General features: G+C 45.4%; 1 protein-coding gene across 1 annotated transcript in view; it reads right to left on the bottom strand.

Moving 5' to 3' along the window:
* The window catches only part of LOC127653827 (protocadherin-9-like), a 516,284-nt gene that overhangs the window by 310,738 nt on the left and 181,837 nt on the right, over positions 1 to 23,709 (bottom strand). The gene's annotated exons all lie outside the window — the stretch shown is intronic.

The raw sequence follows: 23,709 nt of genomic DNA, 5'->3' as shown, positions 1-23,709 counted from the left end.
CGGATAAATTATGAGTGTGTCTGGAAAAGCTGGAGGCTGTGGCTGGTGAGGAGCAGCCTCCAGAAGAATGCCCCCACTCAAAGGCACCTGCAGGTGGGGAGAGAGTGATGGATTGGGGGTCCGAGAGAGAGATGGTGAATATCTCTTACTTTCATTGAGAGGCAGTCAGTGTTCAGCATCAAGTCATCCTCATTTGAGAGAGAATAAGAGAGTAAAGTACCTTGCTGAAAAAGAAGGTGGTCTAAGGTGTCTTATCTGGTTAAAGTGGTTTAGCTAGACACTCAGCCTGGACAAGCTGGTGTAAAGCTGGTTTAGCTGGTCTCCCAGCCTGACCAGTTGTCAAGTGTCCTAAAAACCTTAAAACTCTATCTCTCTATCTTGCTTTTAGATTCCCTAAGCTGATTGTAATTGTCATGTTCTCTGTTGTCTTTTGTTTTTGTGCTTTTATGTTGAAGTTTAGTTTAGTTCCTGTTTCCTGTTTGGTTTTTGTAGTCCTTTTGTAGTTTCTTTTTATGATTGGTTTCCCTCTGATTGTTTCTCCTTCCCTGATTGCTTCACCAGGTGTCCCTCATTCCCTTGTTTGTTCCTGTGTGTATTTAAGCCCTTCCTTTTGTTCACTCCTTGTCGATTGTTGAATGTTGTTTAGCCTGGTATGTTTCCCCTGCCTGTGTATTCAGTTTTATGTTTATTTCCCATTGAGGGTTTTCCTTTGTGTTTATTGGTTTGTCTGTTTAAATAAAGTTTGACTTCCGCATCTCCTCGTCTGCCTTCGCTGCTCATTCTTAACAGAACAATCGACCACCAATGGATCCAGCGGTCCAGCAGGCTAACTACCGGCTGCTCAGCCTGAGGCAAGAAGGCCGACCTATAGAGGACCACGTCCGCGACTTCATTGAACTGGCGAGTGTCGCGGGCTTCCCTGAATCCTCCCTTGTGGCCTTCTTCAGGGGTAATCTGGACGGTTCGCTGAAGGAGCGGCTGCCACAAGCGACGCGTGGCTGGACTCTCCGCGACTTCCTGGTGGCGACCCTACTGGTGTGCATCTCACCGCTCTCTGTGGGCGTTGCTGTGAAGGACCCTACCACACCATCCACAGTGGAGACTCTTCAGCCACCCCCGGCGCCCCCTATAACACCAGCCCCACCTGTCAGCGAACCGACCCCCACGCCAGTCGCGCTCCCAGAACCCACACGGTCCACTTCGTCTGCCCGGAGGAGGGAGAGAAGATGGGCTTCCGCCTCCCGGCCCACGCCTGCCTTGGTCAACGAGCCTGAGCCCTCTTCAGCCTGAGCCCTCTTCAGCCACGGTCAACCAGCCAGAGCCCTTAGCCCCCGATGTCAGTGAGCCAGCGCCTGTAGCCTCGACCGTCCCTGAGCCAGCGCCTGTAGCCTCGACCGTCCCTGAGCCAGCACCTGTAGCCTCGACCGTCCAAGAGCCAGTGCAGGTAGCCATGTCCGCCCAAGAGCCAGCTCCTCCCGAGCCTTCCAGGGCTCCACCTCTCGAGCTTTCCAGAACTTCGCCTTCCGAGCTTCCTAGAGCTCCGCCTCCTGAGCTTTCCAGAGCTCCGCCTCCTGAGCTTTCCAGAGCTCCGCCTTCTGAGCCTCCCAAGCTTCCTAGAGCTCCGCCTTCCGAGCTTTCCAGAGCTCCGCCTTCCGAGCTTTCCAGAGCTCCGCCTTCCGAGCTTTCCAGAGCTCCGCCTCCTGAGCTTTCCAGAGCTCTGCCTTCTGAGCCTCCCGAGCTTTCCAGAGCTCCGCCTTCTGAGCTTCCTAGAGCTCCGCCTCCCGAGCTTTCCAGAGCTCTGCCTTCCGAGCTTTCCAGAGCTCCGCCTTCCGAGCTTTCCAGAGCTCCGCCTTCCGAGCTTTCCAGAGCTCCGCCTTCCGAGCTTCCTAGAGCTCCGCCTTCCGAGCCTCCCGAGATTTCCAGAGCTCCGCCTTCCGAGCTTTCCAGAGCTCCGCCTTCCGAGCTTCCCGAGCTTTCCAGAGCTCTGCCTTCCGAGCTTCCCGAGCTTTCCAGAGCTCTGCCTTCCGAGCTTCCCGAGCTTTCCAGAGCTCTGCCTTCCGAGCTTTCCAGAGCTCTGCCTTCCGAGCTTTCCAGAGCTCTGCCTTCCGAGCTTTCCAGAGCTCCGCCTCCTGAGCTTTCCAGAGCTCCGCCTCCTGAGCTTTCCAGAGCTCCGCCTCCCGAGCTTTCCAGAGCTCCGCCTCTCCAGTCTCTCGAGCCTTCCAGGGCTCCGTCACTCAAGCCTCTCGAGCCTTCCAGGGCTCCGTCACTCAAGTCTCTCGAGCCTCCCAGGGCTCCGCCTCTAGAGCCCCTTACGGCGCCACCTTCCTCAACCCTGTCTCCTAGGTCTTCCAGGGCTCCGCCTCCAGAATTTCCCGAGCCTTCCACGGCTCCGCCTCCCGAGCCCCCTTCAGCTCAGCCTCCCTCGGCTCCGCCTCCCGAGCCTCCCTCGGCTCCGCCTCCCGAGCCTCCTACGGCTCTGCCACCAGAGATTCCAGAGCCTTCCTGGTCTCCGCTCCTAAAGCCTCCTACGGCGCCGCCTACCTCGGCTTCGCCTCCTGAGCCTCCCTCAGCTCCGCCTTCTGAGCCTTCCAAGCCATCACCACCCTCGGCTTCGCCTCCCGAGCCTCCCTCGTCTCCGCCTCAGAGGCCCTCCTTGGCTCCGCCGGCTTCCCCAGTGGCCACTCCTCCTCCCAGGCCCCCTGAACCGGTCCTTGCACCATGGCCATCTCCTAGGCCACCAAAACCGGCCTCTGTCCTGTGGCCACCTCCCAGGTCCCCTGATCCGGCCCTTGCCCCACGGCCATCTCCTAGGCCACCAAAACCGGCCTCTGTCCTGTGGCCTCCTCCTAGGCCCCCTGAGCCGGCCCTTGACTTATGGCCAGCCCCCGGGCCATCTAAACCTGCCCCTGCCCGGTCGATACCTCCCAGGCCCCCTGAACCGGTCCCTGCCCGGTTGATGCCTCCCAGACCTCCTAAACCTGTCCCTTTGTGCCCCCCGGGACTGCCTAATTGGCCCCGTGGACTGTCTCATTTCCCCGTGTGCCCCCGTGGACTGTCTCATTTCCCCTTGTGCCCCCGTGGACTGCCTAATTGCCCCTTGTGCCCCCGTGGACTGCCTAATTGCCCCTTGTGCCCCCATGGACTGCCTGTCTGCTCCCTGTGCCCCCTTGGACCGCCCGCCTGCCCCCTGTGCCCCCTTGGACTTCCTGCCTGCCCCTGGTGCCCTCATTTTGTTTTTTGTGGGTTTTTTTGTCTTTTTTTGTGCTTTGGGATCATCTGGAATCCGATCCTTTGAGGGGGGGTTCTGTCATGTTCTCTGTTGTCTTTTGTTTTTGTGCTTTTATGTTGAAGTTTAGTTTAGTTCCTGTTTCCTGTTTGGTTTTTGTAGTCCTTTTTGTAGTTTCTTTTTATGATTGGTTTCCCTCTGATTGTTTCTCCTTCTCTGATTGCTTCACCAGGTGTCCCTCATTCCCTTGTTTGTTCCTGTGTGTATTTAAGCCCTGCCTTTTGTTCACTCCTTGTCGATTGTTGAATGTTGTTTAGCCTGGTATGTTTCCCTGCCCGTGTATTCAGTTTTATGTTAATTTCCCCATTGAGGGTTTTCCTTTGTGTTTATTGGTTTGTCTGTTTAAATAAAGTTTGACTGCATTTGGATCCGCATCTCCTCGTCTGCCTTCGCTGCTCATTCGTAACAGTAATGCATTCTGGTGGTTACCATCTGCACCAAAATTTACATTTGATTTTATTTGTCCAAAAGAAGCTATCTATCTATCTATTGTTCACACCGAATGTCTTTTTCCATAGTGTAGTTTTCCAAAAATGTTTGTTACCATGTGCTAGGGGTGGATATCTTTGACCATTGTGCCGCATTTCATTGTTTTTAGACATTGTGTCTAAAAAAACATCAGATTTTAAAAGTGCATCTATTATGTTATATTTGTTTTGTGTCTAGATCATTTTTAGTGCAACAACACGTTCAGTCTGAAAAAAAAAAACACTTTTGGACCATGCCTATGATATTAGGCCCTATGATGTTTTCAAGGTAGGCAGCTTACAAGGTTTGGGAGAGAGAATTAATAAATAGCCACAAAAAAGGCTGCAAAGAGGCAAAAAGGAAACTAAAGAAAAACAGTTGTCACAGCATTACCGAATAAAGAGTAAATCTATAGCTAATTAGTGCTGCGGGTACAGCAGCAAGGCTATCAGTCATTCCGTTGAGCGAAGAGTGAGAAGAAGAGACTGGATTCTGGGAGCAAGAATTGAAGCTCACACTGAGCTTTAATGGAGGTCAGGGGACCCAAGTCCATGACAAACCTGGCAACACGCTGCGAGACAGAGCACTGCTCATCATTAGCAGAGACTTACCATCACCCAGACGTGCAATTTCTATCCTTGTGATCACTCGATGATGTGTGTTTAATGGTGACTATATTCACTCGTGTGATGTTAGAGGTCCTCAGACAGAGGGCGGATATACTCACCAAACAGCTGTAAAACCACAGTCATTAAACCAAGTCTACTAAAGATGGCGTAGAGGAATGCTCGGCATACCAAACATGTTTTGCTTACTCCTGCATAGCAGTATAAGCGAATATATAATTACAGTTGCACACTTTTTTAAAAAGTACAGCGGTGGTACTGCAGTGCACATATGGAATCAGATTGTAATGCCATATTATGCTGATATACTGTATACTGATGTTATTTACGAGGAACTCCACGGAACTTCTTCAAAGAATAGGAAGCTATTAATACCATTACCATCATTACATTAAGTCCCGTTACAAAAAAGTACTGTGGCAGTGATATATATATATATATATATATATATATATATATATATATATATATATATATATATATATATATATAATTATTAGATATATATATAATTACAATGGGTGCTGTTCCTGTCGTTACATAACTGGTTTACTCTTAAAGTAATTTATTGAGAGATTATTGAATGTGACTTTTACAACAGCAGAAATTCACAGCTGCATATTGTCACAGACTGTTACTCAAGCTGAGTCCATCACTGCTGCAGCATTAAGCTCTGCAAACTAAGTGAAACTTCTTTCAAACTTTCTTTTCTCCGAACAGTGAAAATATTTTCGTCATGCAACAAAATTTTAAACCAAGACAAGCGGATATTTCAAGATTAAAAGTGCAGCTCCAATTTAAGTTGTGGCTCTAATGATAAAGTGGGCTTTTTTGTGTCAAGGTGATGGTCATTTTCAGGATGATTCTGTTAATATGGGCTCTTGTGACATCAGTTTTTAAGTGTACATTTTTAAATCTGCAGCAATAAATCAGTGCACTTTATCCCACTTGTCAATATTTACACATTTACCCCGTGCCCTTGTGGGGGTACTGTAAACTATTGCAGCTTCTTCGGACTGATTAACTGTTTAAATCCATGTAAACATCCAAATTAAGTGTAAATGCCTTTTGCTCTGCCGAATGTGTAATTGACAATTGGAGCACGAACAGACAGCATTTCTGTTTTTAGGGAGCGGCGGTACTACTGTTCAGAACAAATTATCTAAATTATTTAGACACTGAAAACTGTATTTACATTGAACTGAAAGCTATGAAATAGCATGCATAGGCATTAATAAAGCATGATCTTGCTTTGGTTTATATTTCAGCATTATATATAATATCCCTGTGGGACATTGTTCATGTTTTCACCGTAATAATTACTAGAAAGTTTTCCAAACCTCTTCTTATTGACAAATTCATCCAGATCTGACAAGAGACTTTAAAGGGAAAGTTCATCCAAAAATGGAAATTCTCTAATCATTTACTAACACTTATGCCACCCCAGATGTTTATGACTTTCTTTTTTAGAACCCAAATTTGGAAGAATTCCTCAATTCCTTTGGTCCATATAATGCAAGTGAATGGATGCCTAAATTTATGCTAAAAAAAACAAATCACACAAGTGAGCATAAAGTAATCCATAAGACTCCATTGGTTAAATCAATATCTTCAGAAGTGATGTGATAGGTGTGAATGAGAAACAGGGACCGGATTCATAAAATGTTCTTAAAAATTCATTTATACTTATCTACCAGTTTCTTCTTAATTTGTAACTTAAGAAAAAAGTTATGAATATTTTGTATTCCTGAATAAACTTCTTAAGAAGTTCTTAAGAAAGTTCTTATCTTTTTCTATTGTAAAGGGGAATAAGGGAAAGGAGGAGGCTAGAACCGGCTTGACAATATAAATAACATTTAATTAAATATAAAGACACATACACAAATATATGACAGACAGCTGCCTGTAAACACTCTCTCTCTCTCTCTCGCACCACCGTCCGCAGTCGGCCTTTATCCCTCTCGGAGGCTTGATTAGCCTGATATGGGGACAGGTGTGTAGAATCATGACCCGGCCTGCCCTCCGCCCTGTCACATTCATCCCTCGTTCTCTCAGGCCGGGGAGCCCCCGGCATGACGTACACCCCCCCCCCTTTCCCTGGTGGAGGGCTTGCCTTACGCCCCGTCTGCTGGCAGGTCATCCCCGCCTTCCTGAATCTGGGAGTGGAAAGGGGGAGGGAAACAATAATGATTCAAATAGGGGGTACTTCCTGTAACAGCGTAGTAACCCCAAAAAAATTAAAACACTTTAAATTTTAAAAGAGAGGGAAAAGAGCAATGCGGAGCTACAGTGGGAGAGAGAGAGAGAGAGAAAAAAAACACTTACTCTCCGGTTCTCCGATATGCCAAAGCTTGGTCCTCGGCCACTCCTCCACCCTCTAATGGATGACTGCCATGCCTCCCCAGGTTGATCGGAGGCAGACCTCCATCCCCTGGCGGACGGAATGCCCAGCCACGTTTTTGTTGGACGGTAGGGATCTCCTCCGCCCCTGACAGCGGTAACCACTCCAGGTGGTTGATTGGGAGCCCCCCTCTCCCCGCGGTCGGTGGCCGTTCTTACGTTTCCAGGCAGGCGGGCTCCCCCGTCCTCTGGCGTATGGCCGCGGCTCCTCCGTTGGGGTGGATGGTAGTAGCGAGGACACTACTACGGCTATCCTTTCCGGGTTTTGGCACCAGTGTTAAGGGGACCCGGCTTGACAATATATAATATTTAATTAAATACAAAGACACAAACACACACATATGATGGACAGCTGCCCATAAACACTCTCTCTCTCTCGCACCACCATCCGCAGTCAGCCTTTATCCCTCTCGGAGGCTTGATTAGACGATAAGGGGCCAGGTGTGTAGAATCACGACCCGGCCTGCCATCCGCCCTGTCACACTTATCTTTGTTCGTAAGAAAAAAATTAAGAAGCATTAAAATTCTTGAAATATTTTTCTTTAATATCGTCACAGATAACATCTTAAAGTTAAGATAACATCACAGTTATGTTAAATTCTAAAAGGTAAGATGTTTAATGAATTTACTGGGTTTTTCATGTAGAGTATGTAGTGTCGCAGTGGGCTGTTTACGTAGAAATGCTATTTTAGACCACATTTTTGTTTTACTGTTTTGTGTTTAATTATATTTTTATTTTCAGCTTGTAAACCATGTAAATGTTATCACCAAATTCAAACAATAAATGTTGTTTTGAAGATTCTTAATGTGGTGACCCATCATGCTAATTCAATCGGATACACTGCATATAACGCTCTCTCTCCGCGATCTTTAGAGTTCATAGAAACATAATAACCCCCCATCCTGGAGACAGCCTCTGCCACCTTTTTCCATTTACCCACCTCTTAATTTCTGACATTATATAATCATCAAGCTTCCAAAGAAGAACTTTTTCCTTGCAGTAATTTCCTCAACAAGAACATCCAGATCTTGTCTGTGTTTTTGGTGATTCACATTCTTCTCTGCATATCACCCCCTGCTGGGCTGGGAGAAGAATTTCTAGAAAAAAAAATCACTTAAAATGTATCTGTTTCTCAGCCAGTCCTATCACATCTCTTCTGAAGATATGGATTTAACTAGTGGAGTCGTATGGGTTACTAGTATGATTACATTACATGCTTTTTAGAGCATCAAAATGTTGGCACCCATTCACTTAAATTGTACTGAATTACCAAGCTTAAATATTCTTTTAAAAATCATAATTTGTGTTCTGCAGAAGAAAGGAAGTCATATAAGGGTGACAAAATAATTAGATAATTTTCATTTTTGGGTGAAATATCCCTTTAAAGTGATAGTGCAGCCATAATTTTATATTATGTCATTATTTCCGTGCCCTCATGTTGTTCCAAAACCATGTGACCTTCTGTATTCTGTGGAATAAAAAAGATTTTAGACAGAATGTTAGGGACTGACAGTCTTAGTCACCACTTAGTCAGTCTTTCTGTCTAAATATTTATTTTGTTGCATGGTAGAAAGAAAGTCATATGGGTTTGGAACAAAATGATGGTGAATGATGACAGAATCTATTAATAATAATTCTTCAATACATTTTCAATGTGTATAATGTAATGGAATATAGGGGAGTTAACGTCTATTATGTCATTTGTAAAAGTAACAAGTTAATCAATACTTGAGTACTCTTTTAATTGGATACTTTCTTACTCTTACTCATGTAATTTTTTAAGTAATTGTACTTTTACTTGAGTACAGTTTTTGCCTACTCTACCCACCTCTGAATACTATATATATATATATATATATATATATATATATATATATATATATATATATATATATATATATATATATATAATATTGTTTTCTTTATATATGTGTCATTCTACAGAAGTGGTGCAAAATGCGTTACCTTTAAAACAGCAACAACCACAGTTCCCTATCTGTCACTCACTCGACGTTGTGTCGATGTAATGTGCGATGAAGGTCACAGGTCTGACTCTCGGGCAGGTGCTGTCCACATTGGTATGGTTCCTTGATGCCCCCGTTTCCCAGGCTGGCCTATATGGCGACACCATCAAGGACTTTGAGCAGCAGTTCTCGGTGGTCAGGAAGCAGACGGAGTCCATTCAGCATATCCTGCCCCGGCACGAATCAAGATCCCGCAACCCATCTGCTCATCGCCAGGCGCGTCCCTGCATTAACAGCACCAGGGCCCCAGCATATAGCCCCCCACAGGAAGCAGATGCCCCCCGCCTCACAGCCAACCACCAAGAACCTGAAAAAGGCTTCAAGGCACCTCTGAGATGGGAGACTCTGGTATGTGGAGACCCGCTGCATGACCGAAAGGCTGCGGTACCCAAATTTTTAGAAAAGGAGCGACTTCCTCATTTTCTGGGTCACACACCTGGTGGTTATAGCCATCATTATTGCGATTGCCAGACACAGCACATTTATGGCAGGTACGACGCTGCAGAGGCAGGGCCCCAGCCCCTTCGAGCCCAGCTGCGGCAAAACACACCCACTTGTGACGGATTACAAGGATGGTTCCCTCATCCCACGTCACTGATTGGTCCTATGGTGGGCACCGGAGCCAGGTGCTCAGCATGGCCATGATTTCAGGGTCGGAGCCCCCTCAACATGACGCCTCCGGATCCGCCCTGCCCCGAGGCCCCAGCCGCTGGTACGTCCGACTCGATTGTCTCCTTAGTCACCCTTGTCCAGAGCTTGGGGGCATGGCTTACACTCCCCAACCAGTCACGATGGCTGACCGGAACTGTCCGACTCGGCAATGCGATTTGGTTCACCAGGCACACGCCTGGGTTCAGTAGTGTCTTTTTTACCTCAAGTGCAGGGTGAGAATGCTGCTGCCATGTGTGTGGCGATAGCGGTAGAGCCTGTCCCTCCAGCTGAGATGAAGAAGGGTTTCTACAGCCCCCTCTTCATCGTACCAAGGAAAGGCGGTGGGTTACTGCCAATCCTGGACCTGCAAGGTCTAAAACAATTCAACAACTTAGACATGAACTGAACAAGTTTCATAGACATGTGACTAACAGAAATGGAATTATGTGTCCCTGAACAAAGGCGGAGGAGGGGGGGTGGGGGGTCAAAATCAAAAGTAAAAGTCAGTATCTGTTGTGGCCACCAGCTGCGTTAAGTACTGCAGTGTATCTCCTCCTCATGGACTGCACCAGATTTGCCAGTTCTTGCTGTGAGATGTTACCCCACTCTTCCAACAAGGCACTTGCCAGTTTCAGGACAATTCTGGGGGAATGGCCCTAGCCCTCACCATCCGATCCAACAGGTCTCAAATGTGCTCAATGGGATTGAGATCCGGGCTCTTCGCTGGCCATGGCAGAGCACTGACCAGCAGTATGGCTGGTGGCATTGTCATGCTGGAGGGTCATGTCAGGATGTCTTCCATGTAATGCACAGCATTGAGATTGCCTGCAATGTCAACAAGCTCAGCCTGATGATGCTGTGACACACTGCCCAGACCATGATGGAGCCTCCACCTCCAAATCGATGTAACGCTCATTCTTTTAATGATAAATAATCCCTGTAGTGCTGTCTTGGTCGTCTCACAGTACGGACATTGCAATTTATTGCCCTGGCCACATCTGAAGTCCTCATGCCTCCATGCAGTGTGCCTAAGACATGTTCACGCAGAAGTGCAGGGTCCCTGGGCATCTTTCTTTTGGTGTTTTACAGAGTCAGTAGAAAGGTCTCTTTAGTGTCCTAAGTTATTATAACTGTGACTTTAATTGCCTACCATCTGTAAGCTGTTAGTGTCTTAACAACTGTTCCACAGGTGCATGTCCTTTAATTGTTTATGGTTTATTGAACAAGCATGGAAAACTTTGTTTAAACCCTTTACAATAAAGATATGTACGGTTATTTGGATTTTTACTATCTTTAAACATTTACATGTGCAAGTGAGAATGTATGTGCAAGGTAGGAGTATGTACAGTTATTGCATTAAATCTGAGTGAATTTACATATGTACATGAGATATTTATTAACATAATTGCACTATGGGGGAGTCCTGAGGCAGTTTAATTGTTCATGTGGAAAATGGCCTGAGGGTAGAAACTGTTCCTGTGCCAGCCAGAGGGCAACAGTTGAAAGAGGGAGTGGGCAGGGTGTGTGGGGGCCAGAGAGATTCTACCTGCACATTTCCTCTCATGATGTAATCTGGTTAAAGCATATTTGTTGTATTGACAGCAAGAAACCATATTTACGTTGCTTTAGATAGAAGCTACTGTATTTCTGGCAATACGCCTAATGTTTACCACACACACACATAGAACACACTGTCTCTCTCATCCACGCTTGCTCTCTCCCACACACATACAGACACAGCACTGTATTCACATCAGCCCTCTACATTCCCATCACACACACACACTTGCTGTTGCCGCGGAGATGAATGGAGAGGCGGGATGCCACATTACGCAAGAAAGGGAGCACATCATGCGAGACACAAATAAAAAGGTGCCTTTTAAGCAAATTCAGTGATCAGTGTTAGCCATTTTATGAACCTGTTGCCATTGTAGCCCCCTGTGATTGGACAGAGAATGAGGGAGATGTCATGGCAAGGACACGGGGAGCACGCATCGACGGGAACAGGGAGGGGCGGCACTCCATATCACTGCTAGAAATGGAGTGGGTTTGTTTATGTGTGTGTGTTTGAGTATTAATGTGGTCAGGAGGCAGCTCTGACAAGAAAAGATGAACAGGATCTTGCCAGGAAAGGAGGGAGAGAAGTCAAGAGGAGGGAAAGGAACAGGAATATAATATAAGGGATACAGTAAATATGAACATTTCTGTCATCATGCTTTTGCTGTTCATTTATATACACAAGATCAATATGCTTGTGAGCCATTTTACTTCCAAAATCATAGCACTTCAAAATTAAGCAGGATATTCAATGAGAAAGAAAGGGTGTTGCATTGCAGAATAGAGCCAGGTGGTTGGAGTGGAGGGGTTAAAACATAAAGGCTTACATTGGTTTATGCCATGCCATCACTCCATACACATGATGTAGAAAACCGAAGAATACTTTGGTATTGGATTGGATTGATGGCGTCCAAGAAGGTCTAATTTACCAGAAGAGAGCTACGTGTTAGCATTCACATTCATCTAACTGACAGTTTATGTTGGCTTCACAAAGCCAGCATAATTTTATCCTAATTGGTTTAATAGGTTAAGTGTTTTTCAAAAATTCCTTAGCCAAAATGAACAACTGTAACTCTCCGATAGCTTCAAAGCCACATCCACCAAACTCTGCACAGACCTTCCGCATGTTCTGATTTATGCTATGTTCGCAATAATACAAATGAATCTATTAATCTTAATTATGATGGTTTGATAACATTTGTGACAGTGTGGCTGACCATTTACTGTATCTCCCATTCTATCTGACTAATTAGCTAACTAGCTAGCTCGTTATTTGTCTAACTGTAATTTCTGTATAACAATTACATTTCTAGTTTAAACTTTTGTAAGTTGGTTGCAAACATTTTTATTTTATCTGAAAACATGGCTAATTTGAATTTGAATTTTTGTCCTCATAATGGTGTAGTTATGACTACTAACTGGACCATGCTAACCAGCCAAATTCTGACATGTGACATCAGTTGATGAAGAGAGTAATTTTGACGAAATATTATAGAGGAGAGGACAGGAGAGGAGACCGTACATTCATGGCTTGGTCTTCCGGAGATGTAGCTGTCACACTTTCAAAGGGAGGCAGGCAAAAGCAGGGAGGAGCCTTAACATGTATGGCTGTGTCTTTTGTGGGAATTTTTTCAGATCAATGAAAAAACTGTGCGCTCCTGTCGGAAGAGCAGATCTGTGAGGTTTAGCTTGCTCTGTGAGCTGTCAATCATCCCGCGAGCAAAAAGATTATCTGTTCTTGAGTCACAGAGCTCCATTTATTATATATGTATCCCAGCCTTAAATGTTGACATACATGTATTAATCAGATATGAGTAAAGTACTGTGGAGAACAAAAAAAAACTGTGATGGAAATCATGCAGTGATGAACAGTACATTAGCTTAGCCTGTAGGGAATTAATGTCGCAAATGAGTTCCATTTAATGTCTCTATTGTTTTCATATAGACAGCAATGAGATTAAACATAGACGTATCCTGGTTCTTTTTTTATTTCTCCTGAGAAAAAGACCCCAGCAATCCTTCTATAGTGTTTCGGAAATGATATCAACAATGTGACCATAAATTCACAGAAAAGCTTTAAAGGAAACTCATCCATCCATCCATGCATCCATTCATCCATCCATCCATCCATCCATCCATCCATCCATCCATCCATCCATCCATCCATCCATCCATCCATCCAAAGAGCCTATTAACTGTATCTCCTTCCTTAAGATAGTCCATCTTCAGAAAGACGTAACAGTAAGTATTGCCTTTCAAGCATCATATTATGCACTCAGCCACTGAATTGTTGTGAAGATGCACCTCAGATGGCCCCCTTTCAACAAGATCCCATCTTAGCATCTCTGACAAGCACGGAGAGACATAGAGGTAACGTGAGTCCTTGATGTGTCTACGAGTCGCCAACTGAGAAAAAAAAAGAGGATAAGAATCCCTTCTGATGATGTCAGGCTGCAATCTCAGAACTGTGCTTTACAAAGCATGCACAGCAATGACAGGTGGGTGCATTCACTTTACAAACCGACTTCCAATTTGATCTTCAGTAACGATAAAGGAAAGAAAAGACAGACTGACCTCACACTCTTTAACTCGAGACAACAATTACAAATGGAAAGAACTTGCTTTTGACATATTGTCGATATACAAAGGAACCCTTGGAAGAAGTGTGTGGAAAACTGACAAAAGGATGGAGCTCTGGTTTCTGTTTTTTATCTATCACCGCTAGTTCTTTCACAAAAAAAACTTTCTTTTACCAGTCTTAACATTCTTAAAACTGTAAGTGCAATTGTCACAACTGTTTTATGGGACATCAAAACTCTATTGCATGTATGCAAAATGTAGTAACCCACCCAAAACATTTAATTCATTCTTCAAAACAGAGTTATTGTGTCAGTAAATTGGCCAATGTCACCAAAATGAAAAGTGCTTTTTGTCATTGTGTGAGCAGTACTGGTCAAAATGTTTAGATGTTTTTTCACCATAGCAGTTAACCTGGAAATGTTTGTTATATACACATTTCATGTTTGTTCTACTTTTTTTGTTGACACTGACTGCTTACTGTACTATACAAGAATGTCAGTTTTGTCTAGCTGAATGCTATTGTGTATCACACTGAGCTTTTTAGATACTGATTTAAACAAATGGTCAAATTTTACCGTCAATACCGTACTGTAATGTACTGTAGTACACAGAAAAAGGATATGCACATTTGCATGTACAGAATACAGTAAATGTACTGTTGTAGCAATGTGTTACATGTAAACAGAAAATTCAGATTCAGAGATTTGAACAAAATATTTTGAAAAAAATAAAACTCATTCGAGAATTGAGCCAAAGCAATTGAGAAAAATGTCTCAGTTACTGACGTAACCTCCGTTCCCTGATGGAGGGAACGAGACATTGTGTCGCTGAGTTGACACTAGGGGTCGCTCCTGCGGAGCCCGGACATCTCTGATTTTGAGAAAAGGCCAATGAGAATTGGCGTGTGGAATTTGCATGCCACTCCCCAGACATACGGGTATAAAAGGAGTGCCGCTGCAAATACACATCAGGTATCGCACTGAGGAGCCGAGCCAAAGACCCGGCGCTTTCAGCGGATGGCTCAGTATTGTGGCTAGTGGGAACACAACATCTTGTTCCCTCCATCAGGGAAAGGAGGTTACGTCAGTAACCGAGACGTTCCCCGTCTGTCACTCAGTCGACATTGTGTCGCTGAGTTGACACTAGGGGTCCCATGGAAAACGCCACAGAGCTGAACAGAGTTACGCAGACTAGCAGTGCGAGACGGGCAAACCTCTGTGTGCCTCGTAGCCAGCGCAGCAAGCCGTCGCATAACTACCCCGGGGCCTTCTCTCTATTTTTCTCCCCTGTAAAAGGAACAAAATCGTTCGGCTGGGGGCCAAATATATGTGGTCCAAGCTGGGAGGTGTCCCTCCAAAGAGGAGTACACCGCAGAGACCACACCCAGCCCCGAGGGTGTGTGTGTGTGTGTGTGGGGGGTTAGGTGGAATACACACATGGTCTTACCAGCTTGCAGCGGAAGCACATCGTGTGGAACAGCGTCGTGGTAGACCCTACCCAAAGGTGGGGTGGGGTTACTACAAACACGGCGACCCAGGGCAGAGGGCCCTCTGTCAAAGGAAGACGCGGTTTGCCGGTAGGGAAACCATTTTGCGGGATATACATCACACGGGGTTGCCGAAGGGGACAACCAGCACATGTGGAGCACTTACCTCAGTACGGGGGCCTAGTGATGCCCGTACCGGGGCGGCAGCGAGCCTCTTCGAAGACTCGACGGCCGCTAGGCTAGGGAGGAAGAATGTCCAGGGTTCACACTTCCTGCGAACGCAACTGGGGAAAAGAGCGCACATCTTCACCTCAAGGGAGGGGAAAGGCCCTATGCACAAGCGATACACCCGGCCAGCTGACCCGAACTTACCTGTTTGTGTCACCTGATAACACATGGGACGAAACTGGCTCAACCCTGAGGTTATAGGTGTTAAGTGTTGCCCAACCCGCAGCTCTACATATGTCTGCTAGAGAGGCGCCATGGGACAATGCCCAAGAAGCCGCAACGCCCCTGGTAGAATGGCCATTGTGATGACATCGACGACCCAGTGGGCGATCCTCTGTTTGGAGACAACGCTTCCCTTCCGCTGTCCGGAAAAGCAAACAAAGAGCTGCTCGGAGCATCTAAAGCGGTCCAAGTAGGTGCGAAGAGCACGCACCGGACACAGCAACGTAAAGATTGGATCTGCCTCCTCCAGGGACAGTGCTTGCAGGTTCACCACTTGATCCTTAAAAGGGGTCGTGGTAACCTTGGGCACGTAGCCTGGTTGGGGTCTCAGGATGATGTGAGAGTAAGCCGGACCGAATTCTAGACACGGTTCGCTAACAGAGAACGCCTGCAGGTCCCCTACCCTCTTGATGGACGTGAGTGCCGTCAGGAGGATGGTCTTCAGAGAGAGTGCCTTTAGCTCTGCTGACTCAAGGGGCTCGAAGGGAGCTCCCCGAAGGACCACGGAGAGGTCCCACAAGGGAACGATACGTGGCCTGGGAGGTTTAACCTCCTCGCGCCTCTCAGGAACCTGATGATCAAATCGTGCTTCCCTAAATACTTACCTTCCACTGCATCGTGATAGCGGCTACATACACCTTCAAGGTGGAGGGGGCAGCCGTCCCTCCAACTTTTCCTGCAGAAAGGAAATCACTGATCCAACTGCCCATCTCTGGGGGTCTTCACCATGGGAAGAACACCACTGAGCAAACAGACGCCACTTCAGGCCGTAAAGACGCCTCGTTGAGTGATCATGTCTACCACCATGGGTGGTAGGCCACCTAAGTCTACCGTGTCCCGTCCAAGGGCCAGACATGGAGGTTCCAGAGGTCTGGTCGCGGGTGCCAGATCCCCTGACCCTGAGAAAGAAGGTCCTTTCTCAGGGGAATTCGCCAGGGGGCTGTCGCGAGGAGCGTGAGGTCCGGGAGGGCCAATAAGGGGCCAATAAGAGAACCTGCTCCCTGTCCTCCCTGACTTTGCACAACGTCTGTGCAAGTAGGCTCACTGGGGGAAACGCATACTTGCGAAGCACCGGGGGCCAGCTGTATGCCAGGGCATCTGTGCCGAGGGGGGCCTCGGTCAGAGAGTACCAAAGTGGGCAATGGGAGGATTCCGGGGAAGCAAACAGATCTACCTGCGCTTGGCCAAATCGACTCCAGATCAGCTGAACCACCTGGTGGTGGAGCCTCCACTCTCCCCTGGATGTAACCTGCCGTGACAGCGCGTCCGCTGTGCTGTTGAGGTAACCTGGGATGCGAGTGGCCCGCAGCGACTTGAGTCGGTGCTGACTCCAAAGGAGGAGACGGCGGGCAAGTTGTGACAAGCAGCGAGAGCGTAGACCGCCTTGGTGGTTGATATATGCCGCCGCGGCTGTGTTGTCCGTCCGGAGCAACACATGCTTGCCCTGGATCAAAGGCAAAAGCCGCCTCAGGGCAAGTAGTACTGCCAGCAACTCGAGGCAGTTGATGTGCCAATGCGGTCGTGGGCCCGTCCAAGGGCTGGCGACTGAGTGCCCGCTGACCAGGGGCTGAGAGAGCAGCAACTCGTCTGCGTGACAAGGACACGGTGTGTGCCGTGGCGCCATGCTCGTCTCTCGACTCGGGTCTGCAGCCAGTGCTGGAGTGGTCTCATATGCATCAGCCCGAGCGGTGTAACCATGGCTGATGATGTCATATGCCCCAGGAGCCTCTGAAAGGATTTCAGTGGGACCAATGTGTTCCATCTGAACGTACGCAGACAGCTCAGCACTGACTATGTGCGCTCGCTGGTGAGATGCGCCAACATTGAGACCGAGTCCAACTCCATACCGAGAAATGAGATGCTCTGAACCGGGACGAGCTTGCTCTTTTCCCAGTTGACCCGAAGCCCCAAGTGGCTGAGTTGCCTGAGCACCAAGTCCCTGTGAGCACACAACATGTCTCACGAGTGAGCTAAGATTAGCCAGTCGTCGAGATGGGCTGCCTCTGCGACATTCGTGAAGGCGCGAGGGGACAGGGACAGGCTGAAGGGGAGGACTTTGTACTGATATACCTGACCCTCGAAGGAAAACCGGAGGAAGGGTCTGTGCCGAGGAAGGATCGAGACATGAAAGTACGTGTCCTTCAGGTCTACCGCCGTGAACCAATCCAGATGCCGGACGCTCACTAGAATGCGTCTCTGCGTAAGCATCTTGAACGGGAGTCTGTGCAGAGCCCGGTTCAGAACTTGCAGGTTGAGGATTGGAAGCAACCCGCCGCCTTTTTTGGGTACGATGAAGTAGGGGCTGTAAAACCGGAGGGACAGGCTCTATCGCGCCATTCTGTAGAAGGGAGGCGACTTCAGCATGCAAGGCAGCGGCATTCTCGCCTCTCACCGTGGTGGGTCGGACGCCGTTGAACCTGAGCGGGCGCCTGGCGAACTGAATCGCATAGCCGAGTCGGACGGTCCTGATCAACCAACGCGACGGGTTGGGGAGCGCGAGCCACGCCCCCAAACTCCGAGCGAGGGGGACCAAAGGGACTATAGTCTATACTATACTATAGGACTATATCTCGTCTCCGAAGAAGAAGTCTGATGTGTATTTGCAGCGTCACTCCTTTTATACCCGTATGTCCGGGGGAGTGGCATGCAAATTCCACACGCCAATTCTCATTGGCCTTTTCTCAAAATCAGAGATGGCCGGGCTCCGCAGGAGCGACCCCTAGTGTCAACTCAGCGACACAATGTCGACTGAGTGACAGACGGGGAACTGTAAATGCTGGCTAAAAATATATATAATTCTGCAGATAGTGTGACTTCATTATCTGATCTTAAAGTGTGTCTTTTCTGTTGCAATAGTGCCACAAAACGTAATGAACATTGTTTTTCGAACAGCTTTCCTGAAAACTAACTTCATCTACAATTGGTCAAACATTGGTTTAGTAAATGTTACTGTGTAGTGATGGTCAAAGCCCCATTTTTTACACTTAAAAATCAACATACTTAAAGTTGAGGTTTTGTTGTCTCTGTGTATTGAGTTAGGATTTGAGAATATTTTCTTACATGGAAAAATTACACACAAACTTTAATCTTGGTGAAGTAGAGGGGAAAAAAGGATAAATGAAGCATTGTAATGGCTTTGAATTCCGGCTTCTCCACAGCATCCTTCTGATGTTTCCACAGTCGACTGCCATATTTAAGTACTCCAAAAGAATACAAAAACAGCCGTCATGCTCCTTGGACTGTAATAGAAATCTATTATTCAGCTTCAGCGTTGAATTTATTGGAGCAATTTGGAACAGTGCAGTACAGTTTCTCAAGAAAATCACCCGCAAATCTTTGCTACTTATGCAAACAGCTTAACTGTCTAAAGGGAATGAAACTTGAATGCCGCAACTGAATTTATGAAAGGTCAAATGCATGTCTATACATCTGAGGTACGCGTTTTGTTTGGAACATTTTAAAATTACTCCACTGTTTCCAGTTGTTTTCCCATGCAAAACAACATTGCTCATAGCTCATCATTGTAAATTATGACATTTTAGCACTGGAGCCCGACAGTGCTTGTGTGTTTCTCAAAAATCAAAGGAGGTGCCATTTATGGCTCCTGTGTTTAGTCATAACTACAAGGGTAAAGCTGAAATTCACTGTGGAAGGTTCAAACTATAGTCTGTACACCACTAATGCATTTGCAGCACATGAAATGCAATCAGACACAGCATTCAGAGGCAATAAACTGTCAGGAAAAAAGGTTGCACAGAGCCCATTAGAATTGAACACTCCTCTGTTAATACACTTGAAGTCGACTTGCATTTACTCCAGTGTTAACCTGCAAACCCGATATAAGGCCAATCGATAAGTGTATGCACTTGTGCAAGAGCAAAAGTGCTTCTTAAACATATAACAACATCTATTCTTTGACTCAGAGACACACAAACACAGTAGTGAAGTAGGCCTGGGCAGTATGATAGTATATGCCATACAAGTTAGCCGGTTGAAATTCTGCTATACTGTTCATAGAATAGTATATCTTTCATTTGTTATTAATGATCTTTTTATATATATATATATATATATACAATTATGCATAAATAATAGTCTTAACACTTAGAATATTAGAAAAAAACTACAAAAACAGTAATATTACTGCTTGGTTACATAATTTATTAAATAAGTAAGAACATGTAAAATAAATGAGAGAGAGAGAGAGAGAGAGAGAGAGAGAGAAAGAGAGAGAGAGAAAGAAAGAGAGATTATCGCCATCTGCATTGTTTAATGTTTATTTAGAATAATGGCTTCATTTTTGCACGGCAGGAAAACTATGTTATTCTCCAGCAGACAAAACTGTATAGTTTGTCGAAACGAGGCAATGACGAAGGCGTAACGTGATTAGATAACAGCACAAAATAATATCGATGATGTGTCTCAACTATATGACACTCAGACAACAGGAGGGTTTGCCCTTGTCCTCACAAGCAATGACTATTCCTCACACATTTGACTCCATTTTACTGGAATGAGGGCGTGAACAGTATTATTATGTCAGAGAGCATGCAGATGACATGGATGACAGAGTTTTGATGCTTTTAGTCCATATCTATAAGCTTGAAGCCATCAATTAAAAAAAGACAATTAAACAATCTTGTTAGTCTCTCTCTCATCCGGGACAATGAACCAAAAGTATTGATGACTCATCTTGCACTACACAAATTTTTGTCCAATCAAACACTAGAATGAGACTGATCACACTGTGAATTTGGCAAAAGCAGGTCAGAAGTTTTGCTGAGGAAATCTGTCTTTGCTTGCAAAAATTGGAATCACTGCCCCAATAACCAAAGTTAGAAGTGTTGTTGAACGTAGAGTGGCACCAGAAGTGAGTTATATTTTCAGTTGTAAATTGTGTAACACAGTACAAACCCACTCACCCAAACTTCAGCACTAAACCTAACAGTGGAGTATAAATGTAATCTTAGAGGGAAATGGGATGGTGCTTATTATGGATTGAATGGCTTAATTTTAAGGTAGATTAACTTTAGGGAGCTACACGTTGATTTCCCTTGTCATGTTGAAGAAAACAGGGCAAACTCTTCGATATACAATTGAAACAAGTTATTAAAACCAGATTTAATAAGAAACAAAATCATCACAGGGCTGAAAACTGCACTCAAACCATTTCCAATGATCTTGCTGGTGCTCGCTCACACACACAAAAACACCTTTTTTTCTGTCTGTAATTACTATCCATTCAACTATTCAATTCCATAAGCTGCTGGGTAATAAGAGTTGGTTTCTAGCTGTATTCAACTAGCATTCTTGGAGGATTTTACATCATATTACAGCACAGAAGTTTTACATTGCAGAGACAGAGCTATTCCCCAGCAATAAGGAAAAACAATGGTCTCCCCCATCAATGTCTTACTCAGCCTGAATAAATCAGATACAGCCTACCAACATGAAAAAACAAAGAACCAGGCAGTTCCTGGAAATGTGCGCATATGTTTTGGGAGTGTGGTAGAGTATGGTTTATTCCACCGCAGAATGAGGAATGAGTTTTTGTGAAAAAAAATAAATAAATAAATAAAACACAAAATATGCCTTAAATCAATCTAAGGTGCTTAGCTGGTCTGTTTTACTGGTTGTAGAGTAAAACAGTTGTAAGCTGAAGAAATGCTGAAGACCAGCTTCGCCAGGCTGGGAGACATTTTTTACCAGCTGAAGATCAGCTAGACCCGCTGAAAAAAAAAACAGCTTGGCCAGGCTGAGAGACCAGATGAAGACCAGCTTGGACAGACTGAGAGACCAGCAAGTCCAGCTTTGCCAGTCTAGGATAGCCAGCTGAAAACCTACTTCTCTGGACTGGGAGATAACCTAAACCATCTTAAACCAGTTAAGACCAGCAAACTACCTTAGGCTGGTCTAAAATGCTTTTCCATCAAGAATATACCCTTCCAGAATGATGCATCACACAGTCACTCAGACAGCTGCTGAACAAGAAGGCGGTGTAAGGTGGTGTCCATGAAAACTGTCAATACAACCAGCATTAGGTTAATTAATATTGACCTTTTAATTCAAGGTCAAAGTGCTTTCCAAGTATCATGAAGAACTAAGAACGCACTTTTATTAACAACTAGAGCCAGAGTTCACATTTTTAGTCAGAGGTGTGGAAAATTTTTAGGTGAATGATGGGGACAAACTTCTTGATGGAAATGTCTAAGCGTGAAGAACAAAAGTCATATTCAGAGCATGTGTAGTGGGAATGGAAAAGGATTATTGTAGGTGTTGTCTGGTTTACAAAACCTGAATGCTTTAAATTGTAGAGTGGCCAGGTTTCTTGATTTTTAGAGTGGCCAAAATCAAGAAACATTCAAGATTTCAGATGGCTGTGTTTTGAAAGCAGTGACCTAAGTTTGGAGATGTGCATAAAATCTATCGAGAAAAACTGTAACAAAACATTTGATCAAATAATGACACAGCTCAAATAAAGAAGATTATAACTTATTCTAGGAAACATTAATATTGTACAGTGTAGGTTTGCAAACAAATGAGGGTGAATAATCTTCATTCAGTTGAGGCCTAGGTATCTAAAACAACAATCCAATGCTATGATATGAGGTGTCGCCAAAGAAACCGTGACTTAATTTTTCAGGTTCATTGATCATAATGTACAAGCATGAGTGAACTATCCACACAAGAGAGTGGATCACTTCAGCGATGACCTCTCTCTCCTTTGCCCTTAGTCACTTCATTGAGATTGAGGTGAATTATTCAAAAAAATTATCCTTTAACATAACTCACAGTGGCAGTGAGGGAGACTGATAGGAAACGACACTTGCAGGCTGTAAACAGCCTCTGTGGTCCCTAAAGAGTATGTGTCCGAACACAGAGTGACTCTCAGAGACTGCAAAAACCTGCACAAATAAATCTAAACTGATAGTAATGCATTCTCCATCGGCTAAAAAGTTCAATTATGATGGATGTGACAGTGCAATTCAGGGCTCAGGCATACATTATTGATTAGTTCCCTTGAGGCACTACCCCTAAAGAAGCAGAAGATGGAGATGTGTCTGACCATCATGTTCTTCATCCACATTTATTTAGTGAAAGCAGAAATGCCACCCAGACTAGCAGACAAAATGGATAAGCATTTACAGTAGCATCTCAAAATGGCCATCATTTTGTCCCAGAAATCCTAATGGTTTCTTTTTGGAAAATGTCCTCTGTGCACAAAATGAATACACAATAAAATGTCAGTGAAAATTGTAGATGGGGTGTACATAACGAGGCCTATATGAAGTCTTTGTGGAATGTCGAATAGGGATGGGAATAGTACGAAATTTACCGATTCTACTTCTGATTCCACTTCCAATTCCGATTCTGGTTCCTTATTGATTCTGTTAACGGTTACATTCAAAATTATTATTATTTTACACTATTAGGAAGCTGCGTTGGCTCAGTAGGTAGCATTGTCGCCTCACAGCAAGAAGGTCAAAGGTTCAAGCCCTGGCTCAACTGGACCTTTCTGAGTGGGTTTCCTCTGGGTGCTCCAGTTTCCCCCACAGTCCAAAAATATACAGTATGCAGGTTAGGTTAACTGGAGACTGCTCGAGTTACACCAGAGCTGAGGGCTTATAGGCCTCTTATAAGGCAGGTCCTTACCAGACATCACCGGCAACAGCGTTGCCTATGGGCACAAACCCACCTTTGCTGGACAAGACAGGACTGGCAAAAAGCAGTGGTTTTGACTCCCCAGGTTTTGATGGTCGGTCTTGCGTTTAACGTCCAAGGAATGAGCATTACACCGAGGCCTGTACTCTGAAGCAGGATTCATTTGGAGGAGGTGGGTCCGGCATGGTCTGGGCGGTGTGTCACAGCATCGTCGGACTGAGCTAGTTGTCATTGCAGGCAATCTGTAATGCTGTGCATTACAGGTAAGACATCCGTCTCACTCATGTTGTACCCTTCCTGCAGACTCATCCTGACATGACCCTCCAGCATGAAAATGCCACCAGCCATACTGCTCATTCCGTGCGTGATTTCCTGCCATACAGCAATGTCAGTGTTCTGCCATGGCCAGCGAAGAGCCTGGATCTCAATCCCATTAAGCACGTCTGGGACCTGTTGGATCGGAAGTTGAGGGCTAGGACTATTCCCCCCTGAAATTTCTGGGAACTTGCAAGTGCCTT

Source organism: Xyrauchen texanus, chromosome 13, assembly GCF_025860055.1.
Source record: "Xyrauchen texanus isolate HMW12.3.18 chromosome 13, RBS_HiC_50CHRs, whole genome shotgun sequence".
NCBI lineage: Eukaryota > Metazoa > Chordata > Actinopteri > Cypriniformes > Catostomidae > Xyrauchen > Xyrauchen texanus.
This window is presented reverse-complemented; position numbering and strand designations above follow the sequence as displayed.